We start from the raw sequence: 15,592 nt of genomic DNA on the forward strand, positions 1-15,592 counted from the left end.
AGAAAGAAAAAAAAACTTATGAATCATAATAAAAATTCTCAGGCCTGAATAAACTCATTTAACTTAGGCAGTGGTGCCCACCCCCCCTTATGTCCATGACGCACCCCCCCAATTGTCTATCCGTAGGTGTTCTTCCATGAAAAAATTTTCTTTTCGATTAATTTTACCCCCCCATCAAACATATTTATATAGATTTTTAACCCCCCCCCAAATATTTCAATGACGCAGTTTGCGTCATAGCCCCCCCTTGTGGGCACCCCTGACTTAGGTATCAGTTTTACTAAGAGTAAGGCGAAATAACAATAATATGTGCTCTTGTATGACGTAACACTTCAGGAACTTTCAAATGGGAGCATGAAGAATATCCTAGAAACAATAAATTGTTCTTCATAACCCAGTGTTTTATCTCTTTAAATTTTAATTGTTGCATTGTCGTTTTATTGCCTTAGATTTTGAATTTTGAGAATCTAGGAAATCCTTTCGTAGCTATACTCTTCTGTTAGTGATTTGATCATTAATGGTGAACGATTGTGAATTATGTCCAATTCTACGTAGAACGTGTTGATTAGATTTATAATACACCAAGTAAGAGAACCAATATGCTTGGGGTGCAACTACTCCGATTTTACACACCTCTGCATTAAATGTTGAAATTGTTTTATAGCTCGAAAGAAGAAATAATTTAAGAATGAAAATAACAGATCAAAAACTTTCCCCGCTAGTTGTAATATTAACATGTGTGTCATTGGTGAGCGAGGTCTTCGATTCTTGGTATGAAAGAATTGAATGCATTACGATGGTTCGAATACCACTTTAAATTGTAGGTCCACGTTTTTTATAGCCTCGGTGCTGAAAAGGAGGCTAAAACTTTAGCAAAGACACACAATTAAGAGAGTGGCATGACAAGGGAATTTTAGAAGAAGAAAGTGGGAAGAAAGAAAGAAAAGAGGCTGAAGAAGGCGAATTAAAAAAAATTGAAATTATTTAAGAAGTCTTCCTATCGTTGGGAGCTGCGACCGCGGTGGCTCAGTGGTAGAGCGCTCACCTCTAGTGCGTGGGGTCCCTGCTTAGATTCTCGCTCACGCCAATTGAACTTTGTGGTGGACAAACACCGCGTGCGTGAGTTCTCTCGTTTCCTCCCACTTTCTTCAGTCCACCATTTCATTCATCCTTCATCTTGACCGTCTCCATTAGCCTAGCCGACATAATTGTGGGTCGTAAAATTTAAAGATTTCATTTCATTTCATCTTCCTGTTAGCTATTTTTGTCAGCAACTAAAATGTTCCAAGTATATTGATAAAGGAAACATCATTATTACTACAAAATACAACTTCTTTTCCGATTGTCCTGAATACTGTATTATTAGTAGCCTGTAATTTGAAAAATGTTAAAATTTTTATTATATTCCCTTGAGATGGTAGGCGAAATATTTTTCCCTTTCAGTGAAATTTCTCTCCTTCACAATGGATTCAAACGTAGAAATTGCTTCTGTATTTACAGAAAAATAACCACATGGAATTGTTTCTCTTTCAGAAATGGACAAGTTTTCACTTGTGTCCACTTCTGCAATTTTATGAGTTTTCTTGTAATTTTTTAAGGTTGATTCTCTGACAAAATAGTGAATGTTGTTGTTCGATTGTTCTTCCTGTTTTCTACCCGTTTTTACTATTTTCTTTTTGACAAGGTTCTGAGCCGGCCGGGACCTTATTAACTAACTGATCTTTTCAGCAATTCAACTTTATTAGTATCCACTGCTGAAGAAACCGGAAAACACGTTCGGACCTGGATTTCGAGAAAATTAATATTGAGTGTAATCTACGAGGGTCATCCAGGAAAAAAAGACCGTTAAGTTACATATACATAATTAGGCCTGTACATAATGGAAAACACAATATTCATTGGAGGAAAGTATTCTGTTACATACCTGGAGTTCCCTTCACTTCTCTACATAATCACCACTTTCATTTAAACATTTATCGTATTTGTTCACGACCTTCAGAATTTCTATGTTATACTCTACCCATGGCCACGACAACCTCAAACATACATTTCGTACGATAGACACAGATGCTTTAACGCGTTATTGTTTACGTGCCTTATTATTGAACCTACAGGGTGTCCCATAATTATGTATATGATATTTGACTGCCTATAGCACTTGTAATTCTCGAAAAAATATTTCGATATGGTAACACTGTATGGCCTGAGAGTGGGGATAATGGTCACTGGACTTAGAACCGTTAGTGTATGCCAGATAAGATGACGGAACAGATGAAACATTCTCGAAACGCTGGATCGATATTGACGTGAAACTGAGGAAGTGGCCAGTTCGATCTTCCAATTTGGCACCAACTGATTTTTTCTTAACTGGTGTTTTAAAGGACAAAGTATATCAACATTAAATTCTCAATTTAACCGAAATACGGGAAGCTATCACAGAAGAGTTCCACAGATACCAGTACGGCTCTGTCAAGTTACTTATGACAACGTTGCTCTTCGTCTCCAGGCATGTATCGATTTGTATGGTGCATTGGTGGGCCATACTATGGAGAACAGAGATTGAAATTTTTGTAAGGAAAGATATAAGACTAATGTTTTTAATTCTATGTTCAACTTGTTGCTAGTTTCTTTACCACAGTCTTTGAAACATCATATATATATATATATATGTAATTATGAGCTACCCTGTGCATTGAGTGCTATGGTTCGTAATATGGCAATGCTAAACGAACTGTGACTAGAATATACACTTCGGTTGGACTGGTGTATTGAAATAACATATGTAAAGTAGTACAGTATAAAGTTGAATTGTCGAAAAGATACCGTACGCAATATTACACTATACTTAATAGAACACTATTATACGAGGTGATAATGTCAGTTTTGGACGCTTTTACCTCTCAGATACCCATATTACAGAATTCGGTCCAACCCCTGGATCGCATTTGGGCGAGAATGTGATGTTGGAGGAAAATGGACAGCGATAAACAAACGAACATGTTTTAAAACGGATAGGAGAGAAGAGGATGCTTTTAGCGATCCTCCTTCGTAGGAAGGCCAATTGGATTTGACACATCTTCCGAAGGAATTGTCTTCTTCATAGTACCATAGATGGAAAGATAGAAGGAAAACGAGAAGCAGGAAGAAGAAGAACACAGGTTATTGGTGATTTGAAAAATAAAATAAAATATTGGGAGTTAAAAGAAAAAAACTGAAGATCGAGAAACGTGGAAGAAACATTACTAAACCTAAACTTAAAATTTAAAAAACTAGGGTTTTGTAGATTCTTGGCTCTTTCACATCAAATTCTGGCACTTCTTTAACGCTGAAAACATGATGTTTCGTCATGGGTCACGACAACTTCTAGGTCATAATTATCCTTCTTTACCTACATTTCCATCTAGGTTGGTGTCGCTAATGTTACTGTAACTGTTATGGTATCCTTTCCTAACATTAAATTTTTTTATGCAAGAGAGGGAAAACATGAGAGTAACTGGAAGAGTATTTTTTTTTTTTAAATCTTGCAGTAAGTACATGCACTACGACATCAGTTCTTAAAATTATGGGGCATATGGACAAACAAATAATAAATTTATATTTAATTCATGTGAGAATTAAGCTTCACTTTTCATAAGCACAGAGATTGAACATCGTGATCCAGCTTTTAGATACATCAATTTTAAAAATCATATATTTGGTCACTATAAACAGAGTGATTGAAAATGCAAGAAGTCAAATAGGTATTTTGAGGTGTTGGAAATTTGCTCATGCGTATTTGTGGGGAAATAAATGATGATGAAACTGACGGATACCTATATCTCCCTAACTAGTATGTATATATTTTGTTAACGTTGAATAAATGTGTTGTGTTATCTGAATTAAATATTGTTCCCTGGATCAGTGAAAACGAAAGATGAAGACCAGGAGGAAAGTAAAGAAATAAAGAAAGCGAAATCGAAGGAAGAAGATGAAACAAGAGAAAAAGAAGATTTAAAAGAGAAATAGACGAAGGGGAATGGAAGAAAAGAAAAGGAAAGAAAAGGAAAGGAAAGAAACAGGAAATTAGAAAACTAAATTGATGTTGAGCTTCGAAAACAATTCCTAGTAGTACTTTATACTCTAGAACATTTTATGTAGTTTTACAAATTATTTTCCAAGTAATAAATAAAAATACTAGAACAAAGTCCGTTTACCAAACATTGTTATCGTCATCAAGTCTACAATACAAGGCTCACAACCAACGTACAGAACAAGGCAGAATCAGATCCGACTCAAACTTCGCTCAGAGGACACATTATAGAAAAAAAGAAAAAAGCCAAATTTCAGCTGCCCATATTCAGAAACACCGGAGACATGCTCCGCAACATAACGCGCCAGGCTACAATATGATATAAGGTAAACGTCGCAAGATACCCATTTATGTCGAAAATGGAAAAGATAGGCAGCACCAAAATGATATCAAGATATTTCATATGCTATAATCAGCACTGACTTGGTAGCCATCTTGAAAACCGCGATCTTGGATATAGCGTAAGGTATTGAAATGAGAAGCGGGATGTGTGATATATCAATCTAAGGTAAAATGCAAAAGGAAAACCAATGATGTAACCGCGAGAAAAACATATGTATAATGGTGTGGACGGGACGAAGTGTGGAAGACTCGGGCAAAACAAACGTGTTATCGAAGGACAGAATAATAGGGCAAGATCCCACGATAGTAGAGTACAGACACAATTCGAGTCGTCTCATTGTGTGGTAAACTAGCCTTCTAGTGGGAGACAGCAACAACACATGGAATTCATGGAGTCAATGCAGAACGCTGCCTTTCTCTGATATTGTGACAGTTTGGGATTGTCGCGAAACAGGGTAGCAAACCGCGCAAAGAAAAAGAAATATTCGTAAAGAAATGTAAGCTAGAACATGGCTGGGCTTTCTCTTTCGTACACACTTTGCTTCAGATAGTGTTGTTTAAATATATCTGGGCCGAAATATCCTTTGTTTACACGAAACAGCAAGAAAATTGAACAAGAAACGTACAAAACGTTGTTTAGGAGTGGGCTTCAATCCCAGGTAGGTCGTGCTTTTGATCACCAATCCAAGATGATATCTTCTACACTCTGGAGCGAGCTGCCGAATTACTGTTCCGTAAGAGATAGTCTTTTGTAGTTTATGTTGTCTCCAAACGAGCGCTCGTATCGCGGGTTCTAACTGTGGTTTTCACTGTCCCAAACCGAATCCCAATATCCTCGAAAGGCATAATCTGTCAAGGTGGATGCACTTTCATGCACAAACACTGTTGCAGCTACTTGTCGCGTATCACTGTCGTGGGGGTCTTGCTGTTTCTGTCCTTCGAATACACGTTTGCTTTGCCCGAGTCTTTCACACTTCGTCCCGTCCACACCATTATACATATGTTTTTCGCGGTTACATCATTGGTTTTGCTTTTGAATTTTACCATACATTGATATACCATACATCCCGCTTCTCATTTCAATACCTTACGCTATATCCAAGAACGCGGTTTTCAAGATGGCTGCCAAGTCAGTGTTAGGGGGTCTATAGTATATCAAATATCTTGATTTCATTTTGATGCTGCCTATCCTTTCCGTTTTCGACATAAATGGGTATCTTGCGACGTTTACCTTATAGCATATTGTCGCGTGGTGCGTTATGTTGCGGAGCATATCTCCGGTGTTTCTGGATATGGGCAGCAATAATTTGGCATTTTTTCTTCTTTTCTATAATGTGTCCTCTGGGCGAAGTTTGAGTCGGATCTGATCCTGCCTTGTTCTGTACGTTGCTTGTCAGGTGGACAGGTCATGTAGCCAGAATGGAAGAAAGTAGAAACGCTTTCAAACTTTCAACTGGAAATCCAATCGGGAAACGACCATTAGGAAGATCTAGGGGCAGATGGGAGGACAATATTAAAATGGATCTCACAAAAATACGAAAAGTAGAAACTGGATCCAGTTGGCTAAAGATAGAAGTCAACAGAGAGCGTTTGTGAACGCGGCATTGAACCTCTCGAGCTCCACAGCCCATAGAGTTTATTAATTAGTTAGGACACAAGTCAATAAACCGAAAATAATCTTAACGCAGATATTTAAGAGAACCGAACTAGCTACATGTTCACGTTCCTACTACGTATAATTGAAAAAAATTGTTAAATGTAATAAATAAATTAATAAAACTGTCCAAATACACTGCACAATCTGAATGTACTAAGCCATTAACAAATTGTGGTTTCTGATAGCTAATTTCTATATTTTGACTTGGGAGCCACTGATTTCAATAGTGGAACGCGTACGCAGGGGCGTCATTTAGGGTGGCAGGGAGGGGCCTTTCCCCCCTGAATTTGAGATTTATATAGATTTTATCAATAGAATAGTAGTAAGTCAATGAAAAACGCGGAATTTTAATGGGTCTTGCCCCCCCAAGCCAAATCTGAAATGACTCTACTGTGCGTACGTATGAGATGGCGAAGAGTTTCTGCTTTAAACCCAGGGGAGTTTCTGCTTGTAATAAATAACATTGTCTCCGTGGTTTCTTTTGGAATTCTTCCTACACTTCTCATTGTCTCCGCTCCACTTTTATTATCAATTTCTTTTATTAATCACCCGATTTTCTTAACCTAATGAGCATAATTCTGTAACTGCAGACTGAAGACTCCATTGAATTTTAAGCTATTTTATCTAAAATCCTGAAGTAACTTCTAATGTTCTATACCCGTGAGTAAGAAAATATTCTTACCTTGTCTTGCTTGCGTTTCGATTTACCATATCTAATATTTAATGTTACAAGACATTCTGTGTTTGATGGTTTTCCGTAGCATGAACTTAAGAAGAATATCCTTTATTATCAGTATTATCTCATCCTGAGTAATATTCTGAAAAAGGAAATTTATTTATAAATTACGATTATATATTAATTCATAGAAATCATCCCTTAATAAATAAATAAATATTTAGACTGAAGTACAAGTGAATGAAGTAGTTGAAAGGTTGTAATGCAATCTAAAAAAGGTAGGGATATTTTCAGGAGAGCCGAACGCATCTAGAATCCATCGAAGCTCAAAATGTAAATTAAAGTGTGCTGAAAAATTGTCATTTGCATGTGTATCTATTAGTTGGCAGATTATTTCTAATAGGAACGAGACTTATAGCGACGGAATGATCCCTTCTCTGATGTCTAAAATGTTCATTTCTAAAGAAAGGTACCACTAATTATTATTAACTACTTCATAAGGTAATTTTACACTTTCTTATGTATGCCTTTAGGCTCTCAGGCTTACATAGATACCTAAAAGGGTATAAAATACTTAGTACAGTAAAACCTGTCAACTTGGCCACATCTCTAAGTTGGCCACCTGCTTATCTTGGCCTGGTTCGTCTTGAACATGCATTTTCCCATAAGACATTCGTTACTTATTACTCTGTAAGATGGCCACCTGTCCATCTTGGAAGTTGGCCGCGTTAAAGTAATGTTTACCCTATGATAATGATAAATTTACCTGCGTATCTTTGCCACGCAAAATACCGTTTAGTTATTTTTCTTAACTGTTTCGTATTCTCATTAAGAGGCAGATGTTCTGTATTTGTTACTTTAGACAGAGAAGCAAGGATTCGCACGATTTGTTCTTGTAGGTCAATGGACAAAACACTATCCTGATAAAGGAGTGGTGATGAAAGATGTGAATAAGAAAAAGCATGTACAGGATTTCAGGAAATGTTTGTATGTATTTGTTTATTCTATCGGTTTTTGTAAAACAGCTATATTGGCTCCTTTCATGGGGAGCTTTAGTAATTCCGGAAAATTCTCAAGGTTAAGCTAACCCTCTCGATTGTCACCTATTGGCGTCTGACGGTTGTCGAAAGGTAGGGGAGGTTTTGAGATATGAATTCCCTTAAGATATTCCCAAAACATCTTTTGCTCCGAAGGAAACACTTATAGCTCATTAACATGAGGTATTTACCTACGTATATTTTTATGATTATATACATTATTTAAAAACAGCTGTTGTGCGACTGCTTATTAAAATATTACAATCAAGTGATAGAAATCCTATTCTAAAAATACACCAATCACACTTATTTTATGTAAGTCGTCCACCTGTCTAAGTGGCCATTTTCAAGGAACGGATGATGGACAAATAAACAGGTTTCACTGTATTTGGAATAAGAAAAATACAGAACCAAAAATACAAAAATACAGCAAAAATACAGAAAAATACAGGAATAAGCAAAAATACCAATCCGCAAGTCTATTATTGTAGGCGATGACTGTGACGATGATTGTGAAAATCAAAGAGTAATTGTATTGATAAGGTCACTTAATGAGCTAACAACTTATTTATTCAATAGAAATATATTTCATCTTCAGAAAGAAAATTGAGTGAAAATGAGGAAGACATATGAAATCATTATCCCAAAGAATTTGGACCATATACAATAGTTTAATAGGCTATCATCGACCGAGTATTTTCATAGACGTAGTGTTTAGCCGTAATTCAAGAGCGAAACATTTACTTTGAAAAGTTATTATTCTTCATATTGTTCCTTGATTTTCCTTATGCGGTTTAGCTCTTCTTTTCGTTTAATGACATTTCAATTTATTAACTTCTACTTCTTCCGAGATTTATTACGACTTATACATCTAGTGCTCCTATTGTGAACATATTTGTGGTGCTCAATTTTAAAATCATATATTTCTAAGCATAGCGAGAGGTGAAAGTAAATAATGTATGTCAAAGATGCATTCAACTCTAGTGATTAATTGTTGATTACAACAGAAAATAAATAAGGATATCATATTTGGAAGACTAACTACAATCTATTCATTTGTACTGCCTCAAGCATAGCAATGTACAATCTCTCTCACTCTTCTTAAACCTGATTATCCTGGTCTCCTTTTATGGTTATTTATAGTGTCCAATAGACATCCTTGATTCTATTCCTATCAGGCCGGTAGCCAGCCCAAAAATTCAGGGGGGAGCCGGATGAAGTTAGGGGGCCTGATCCAATCATATTATAGTTCATCACCATATTATAGTACATCACCATATTATAGTTCATTTGCAAGCCTACCATGAAAATTTTAGGGGGCCGTTCCCCCTAGACCCCCCTGGATATGGGCCTGATTCCTATCCCAACAGCGCTAAAATATGATGACGTTCTTAACAAAGTAAAACATCCAGCGTTGAAATGTATTCACAGTTTGTGTAAATATATTTTAACAATTCACTTTGAATAGACGAGATACAGATTTCAAACTGTAACACATCTTAGACTTGATAAGGTTTGAAGTTTTGAGAGATGATTATCAATGAGGATAACGTCGGCTTTTAGTTTCTACTGTTAGAGTAATCTGATCTATCCTGACACTGATTTGTACTCTATCGCTAGTCCGTTGTGTACGCCATCTTGGAACTCCTGTAACGTTTTATGGAGGTAATTTCTGCTGATTTACACACTATTCGCCATCTTCTCGTGGAATGCCTTCCTCTTGCTCCTGAGCGAGCCTGCCTTGGACTGCCAGCTGATCTGCCTACTTTGCTTGGAAACAATGCCCAGATCGTCCTCAAAGTTTTCTCGTTCCTGCAGCATGCCCAAGGCCTGTCTGCTTTGTGAGAACATTTTGTTTCATTTTAATTAATTTATTTCTCATTTTATCTACTGCTTATCTGTGTTTTCATCTTTGTTTTATTCTTCTCATAGCATTTCTTTTCCTCTTATTTCTTATCATGCACAGTCATAATTCTTTCAATCAATCTCAATTCTGCTGATGTTCAAGTAACCATAAAAGTGACGTTGATCCACGCACAGACTAAATATTTTCCATAACCCCAGGAAACATTTTCAAAAAGAAATTTGTTCGATCTCTTCATATATAATGAAATTATTTCATTTCGAAAGTCTGTAGAAGTCAAGACACGGAACAAATTCACAACATAAGTTACATGCGTGCTACTACAAGTACTGTTACAAATTCTTAGGAATACAAGTATTTTTGCACCTTTCTTTAAAAAATATTTAACAAGAGTAAAGAAGAAAAATGTAGATTGAATATAAAATCTGTGCAAAGTGCCAAAATGGGACATATAGGCACGCGCATTCTTCTGGGGATTATTTGAACTACTTCCACAGTAAGATAGCCAGTTTTTCAATGAGTAGTGTTAGGCACATAGGCCATATATTTACATTAAACCCAACATTTCTAATTTTGGCACTTAGGATTTTATATCCAGTCTACAAATAATAAACTAACTTTCACTCAAATCTGAATTTCAATAATTGCCCTACCCAGGGGTAAAAATGAGGGGGAACGCGGGATGACGCCGTTCCCACACTTCCAAAACATCCGGCCACTTCCTAAAAATTACAATGGGCAAAGATAGACACGAGAAACGGCGTGGCGTCATCCGTCCCCCTACCTTTTCAGATCCACATTTACCCCTGGGTCTACTATACTATAAAATCCCCCAAAAAGAAAGTATCAATAGATAGAGAAGACGTAAGATTCTAAGGTCATCCTTATCTCCTTAAGGCCGTATTTATGCAAATTCTACATTAATAAAGGTTTCTAAAGTTGGATCAACTGAAAATTTGTAAAGTACAGTATGCGCCAAAATAAACAGTACTGAAATGCAAAGATGAACAACATTACATTATTGTCATCTGTCAGTTTATTTGTCCTTAAAAGAAATTAATATACAAGTACATAAAAGTAGTTGGTGAGTATTTCAAATAATATGCCTGTAGTCAAACTCCCTCTTTAAAAATTGTAGCATGAGTACCGCAAGCTTCTGAAACTTGGATATTTGGATAGGGCACATATTAGTTCCTAAGTGAAGTCTTGACCCGACTACCATAGGTCCCATAGTTTTGGAGCTATGGACCTTTAAAGTACATTTTTCCATGTTTTCGACAGCGTATAACTCCAACATTTCTGCACTCAGGTTGATCTATACTTTTTGTCTTATCTTGGTGTCAGAAATCACCTCCCGAACGTTGTTGGTGTTGTCCTGAAACACCATGTATATATTCATTGCCTCCCAGTAGAACAGAACATGAAACCAGCAAAAACGTGTTGTTCTGTTGCATCCAAATTTTTTACCTCACAGAATTAGACAAAACCATCAATAATAAATGGCAGGCTAACCAAGGATTAATTGAGTGGATACGTTGTAGAAAAAGGGTTTAAGGGGTCAGAACTTAACGAATTTCTTCTTTTTCAAAGACTAATCACTACCATATATATTATTCCATTGACCCATGAAATGCTTCCAATTTGAACGAATTTATTGGGATCAATTCTTCATCAACTAGGCCCTACTTGTATCAATGGAATATTTTTTTTATGCGTACATGTCAAGTAATGTGATATTTTTACATACAAAACATATACAAACATTATATATATATGTGGGATCCCCACTGGGCGATACCTGGACAATCGTCACTGTAATATTTGTCTAGCTAGCTGCCTAGTGAAGGTTTTGCGTAATGAGTCACCGCAATCAGCGCACCGCGCCCCCTGCCGGGTACCACCCCTACCCGGAATAAAACGAAAGTTGGGCCTGTTTGAAACCTAGTTGATACTTATAAAAGTATCCTGTACTTCCTACTTATATTAAGAATTACGGTTTCATTTTGCAGACCAGTGTTATAAGCATTGATATCATTCTACTTTTAAAGTATAAAACTAGCAGTTTGAATTAGATACAGTAAACCATTTTTAATTTAATTTCCTATGAACATAATTCATATTAAATATGTAGTGATAACTTAGGAAGATAAGTAAAAACTTTAGGTTTCTTAATAAAAATAACTTTGTACATACTACTGTTAGTATATATATATATATATATATATATATATATATATATATATATATATATATATATATACATAATGTGTGTGTGTGTGATTTTAATATGTTAATTAACAAGTAATCTTAAATTCAGAACTTTCATTCATTAAGAAATTAAGTAATTTCTATAATTTCAAACCTATGTAGTAGCCAAACTATATTTCGGATTTTAAATACAAACCTTAAACATATTGTTCACCTCCATCGATCAATATTGAGAAATTCGCAAATAAGGCTCCTTCTGAATTTACGTTACATTTCACAAAACTTTTACCGTGAATGAATCGAAATTAAAATGGTATCTGTATGGTCACATACAGAAGTTTTCTATTATTGTTGTAAACTAATGCTGTCAGCTATTTCAAACATTTTAAAAGAACATAGTTTCTACTGTATTGAAAATTCATTTCTTATCGATAGTATGAAATGTTGTAAATAGTTGTAAAGTTCCATAACTGTTCTCCATGTGGATTTGTATACAAACAAAGGTAGTCTTGTCAAATTTAACAAAAAGTCCAAGATAAGCTTCTTGCAGAGAGCTATTATTTGTACAAGAATACATAATGATTGGTTTTTGCTGTTGCGATGGTCTGTCCAAGTAGCTTGATAAAAATTCAGCGTAGCGTAACAACAAAAAGCTCTTTAAAAAAAAAAGCTTGGTAAGCTGAGTGTAAGGGACCCGAATTCTACTTCGTCTCGGGCACCGAAATCTAGCAACGCAAGTGCATCTGAGACCAGAGTTGTACGACTTAACTAGGTCGCTATTTTTGGTATTTTTCTCTAGATTTATTTCTGAGAGAAAATCTACTTATTATCAAATGTAACTAAGATATTTACCTACCAGATTTCAAAATTATTTAGGGCTATTTTTCACATATTTTTCACACAATGTTTATATAAATAAATTATCCCCTATACAATTATTACTGTACATTGCTTTAGCTTCTCCTTAAATGTGAATATTAGGAGTTGAAAATCTTACCTTATAGAATTAATGACTTTTGCTTTGGTTCGCTCGATGCATTTCCTTCTTTAAGGTTTGTTATTCTTTCAAGTAAACAAATTTCGATTATATGAAAATTCTTTTAAGTAAATGCTGTTCTTGGGTTATTTCCACTCTGTGACTTTCTTAAAATAAGGAAGTTAATGACGTTAAATAAATTAAATAATACTGTATTGTTTCTAAGACAATTTCTATTTATTAGTAACAATGGAAATAAAACTAAAAATGTATTTATATATATATATAGCCTATATAACTATAATTGTTATATCGTAATATACTGCAGAAGAATACATAATAGGTAAGAATTATAGGTGACCTAACTCGTAACTAGCAAGACCGTATACATACCGGTTAAATCAAAACCTTTCCAATTTAAGAGTACTTTTAAACAGTTACTATGTTACAAATTAATTATGTATAAATAGATCTTAGTTAAATCCCCATTCTCAGTACATCGATGTCATTCTGAGAGATGTAACTAATACGGGAGCCTTTGGAGACGCCATCAAATACTGAAGAATCAATTAGCTTCTTATATAACCCTCATCATACTAACTATTAAATACAAAAAAACTAAACTCGAAACTCAAAAAGCAATTCGAGAAAATTGATGTTAAACTTTCTGACACGTGAGGACAAAGTGAACTATTTCGAATGTAAAATATAAATTAGCAATCAGTGCTTAATCGACTATCAAATTTGAGTTGATTTTCAGCAAACCACGTTCGGCAAAATCACCTCCAAACTTTACCATCTGCAATACCAGATAAAAAGTATTAGTTGTGCCGTGTGGGCGAAAAGTCATATTATAACCTTAACACAAGAAAGAGTTCTAGGTTGGGGTTGGTCATAGGTAATGTTTTATGGATCTGGCAAGCTCAGAAACACAAGTGACCGTTGTGGCCGCCATGTTGGAGGCTGCTATCTTAAATATCACATTATTGTTTTAAATACGAAAGTCGTCATGCGACTCCATGTTTTATATGAAATATTTTCGAAGCAGGGCAATGTCGATGACCATTTGGTCTTTGTTCACTCTGTTTCTTACGTGGATTCCCCATAACATACGCTTGAAACAATCACCCTTCCTATCTATGGTTTATGCCATACGCCTCTTACGTTCCCCATGCATGGTGGCTAGCAATATCTATGGACACACGGTAGTACACGCATCTTCCATTCACAACACCAAATGCTGCAAATTCCAGATTTTGATTGTGTACATCATGGCTTTAAAGTAGATAGCCTTACAAGTAGAAGTCCAGTTGCGTGAGATTCTGAAAGCGTGGTGACCAATTCCCCAGTGCCAAACTCCAGAGCCACCTCCTAGGTAACTGCTGATGGGGGGGGGGTACCCATCCTTCTAGAAGAACGATGGGTATGAGTCCGACAAAATTGACGGTGTGTGCCGTGAGGAATTGGCTAATGATTCTTGTATCAAAATTAGTACGCTAGACCATAACTTTTCCGCCATCAGCTATTCCTGAGATATAAATCGAATGCTGGATGTGATTCCATTAACAGTAGTTTTGTTTGTTTACTTCTCCGTTCACGTAAAAATACGTCTCGTAGAAGAGCAATATGTTCAAGAGGAGATCCGAGTTCGATGGTAGTTCAACTTTCGCCCATTCGGTAAACCACATTCGAAGATCTGGATTGTTCTCTGTCAGATGCTGGTGAATCTAGATTTTATGTAGGTATCACTTATTAACGGAAAGTATCCTCACGTTGAGAGTTTTTGCTGAAGTATGAATGAGGACAGTAAGAATGCTTGCCATATCTGTAGACGATTTCGGATTAACACTGCAAGGTTTGTCAGACACAGATCCTGTCTCTCAGAAGGTGTTAGTGAGTTTGTTATCATTGTGGTTTGTTAACATCATTCTAGGTTGTAATGACAGGAAATTCAAATTTTCTAGTCATTTTACGAGGAACATGTGCCGGCCATTGATTTTCTTCCCATTGCTATTAAATACCTCAACAAATGAATCGGTGTCTCAGTGGAATATATATTTAAAATGTTAAAGGTCTCTGGTTTCACTCAAGACTAAATATTTTTGCACTAGACACTTGCTCCCGTAGTCTTTGCAGGACTTATAGGAATTTCAAGAAAATCACAGACCTTTACGTTGACACCCCTAGTACTCCTTCTAATTGTCATAGGGACATGAACGATAACTCGTTGTAAAGGTATGGAACACAAATTTCAACGAGCTAACTTTTGTGTCCCCCGTGTCAAACCCGTAGAAGAAGATCTTTTTTATGTAAAAAATGAGATTTCTTTGTTTTTGGAAATTTGTAAGAAGCTGGCAACACTGTTACTTGTCGTACGCAGGAAAAAATCATTTGTACGCCATACATTGGGTACAATCATTTTAAAAATGAAGGGCAAAGTTCAATAACAAGTGAGAAAAAAATTCCAGACGTGTTTCCTACAAGAATCACACTGTACATATTTTTCGAAATATGTTGGTCTACCCTGACGCCTCGAATCGTCACAGAGATAAAGCCCATTCTCGTTGGAAAGCTTATGGGACACCGATTCTAACGAGGTAACTTCTGTGCCCCCGTGCCTAAACCGGAAAAGAAGAAGAAAAAAAATTGAAAATACATGTTCTCGAAGTTGGCAACCTGTTATTTGTCGTGGGCAAGAATGGTCTTAGACAGGGTATCATTAGTTAGTATGTTTATTTATGTTTAATGATGCCACTTTTTTAT

At 35.9% G+C, this 15,592-nt stretch overlaps 1 long non-coding RNA gene across 1 annotated transcript in view; it reads right to left on the reverse strand.

The window, feature by feature from the left end:
* The window catches only part of LOC145669138 (uncharacterized), a 53,758-nt gene that overhangs the window by 24,112 nt on the left and 14,054 nt on the right, over positions 1-15,592 (reverse strand). Inside the window, exon 2 of the long non-coding RNA XR_014128144.1 lies at positions 6,751-6,886. This is a non-coding gene — a long non-coding RNA (uncharacterized LOC145669138). The remainder of the gene's footprint in view (positions 1-6,750; positions 6,887-15,592) is intronic.

The sequence above is a fragment of the Thermobia domestica genome, chromosome 13 (assembly GCF_964235325.1).
Source record: "Thermobia domestica chromosome 13, izTheDome1.hap1.1, whole genome shotgun sequence".
Classification (NCBI taxonomy): domain Eukaryota; kingdom Metazoa; phylum Arthropoda; class Insecta; order Zygentoma; family Lepismatidae; genus Thermobia; species Thermobia domestica.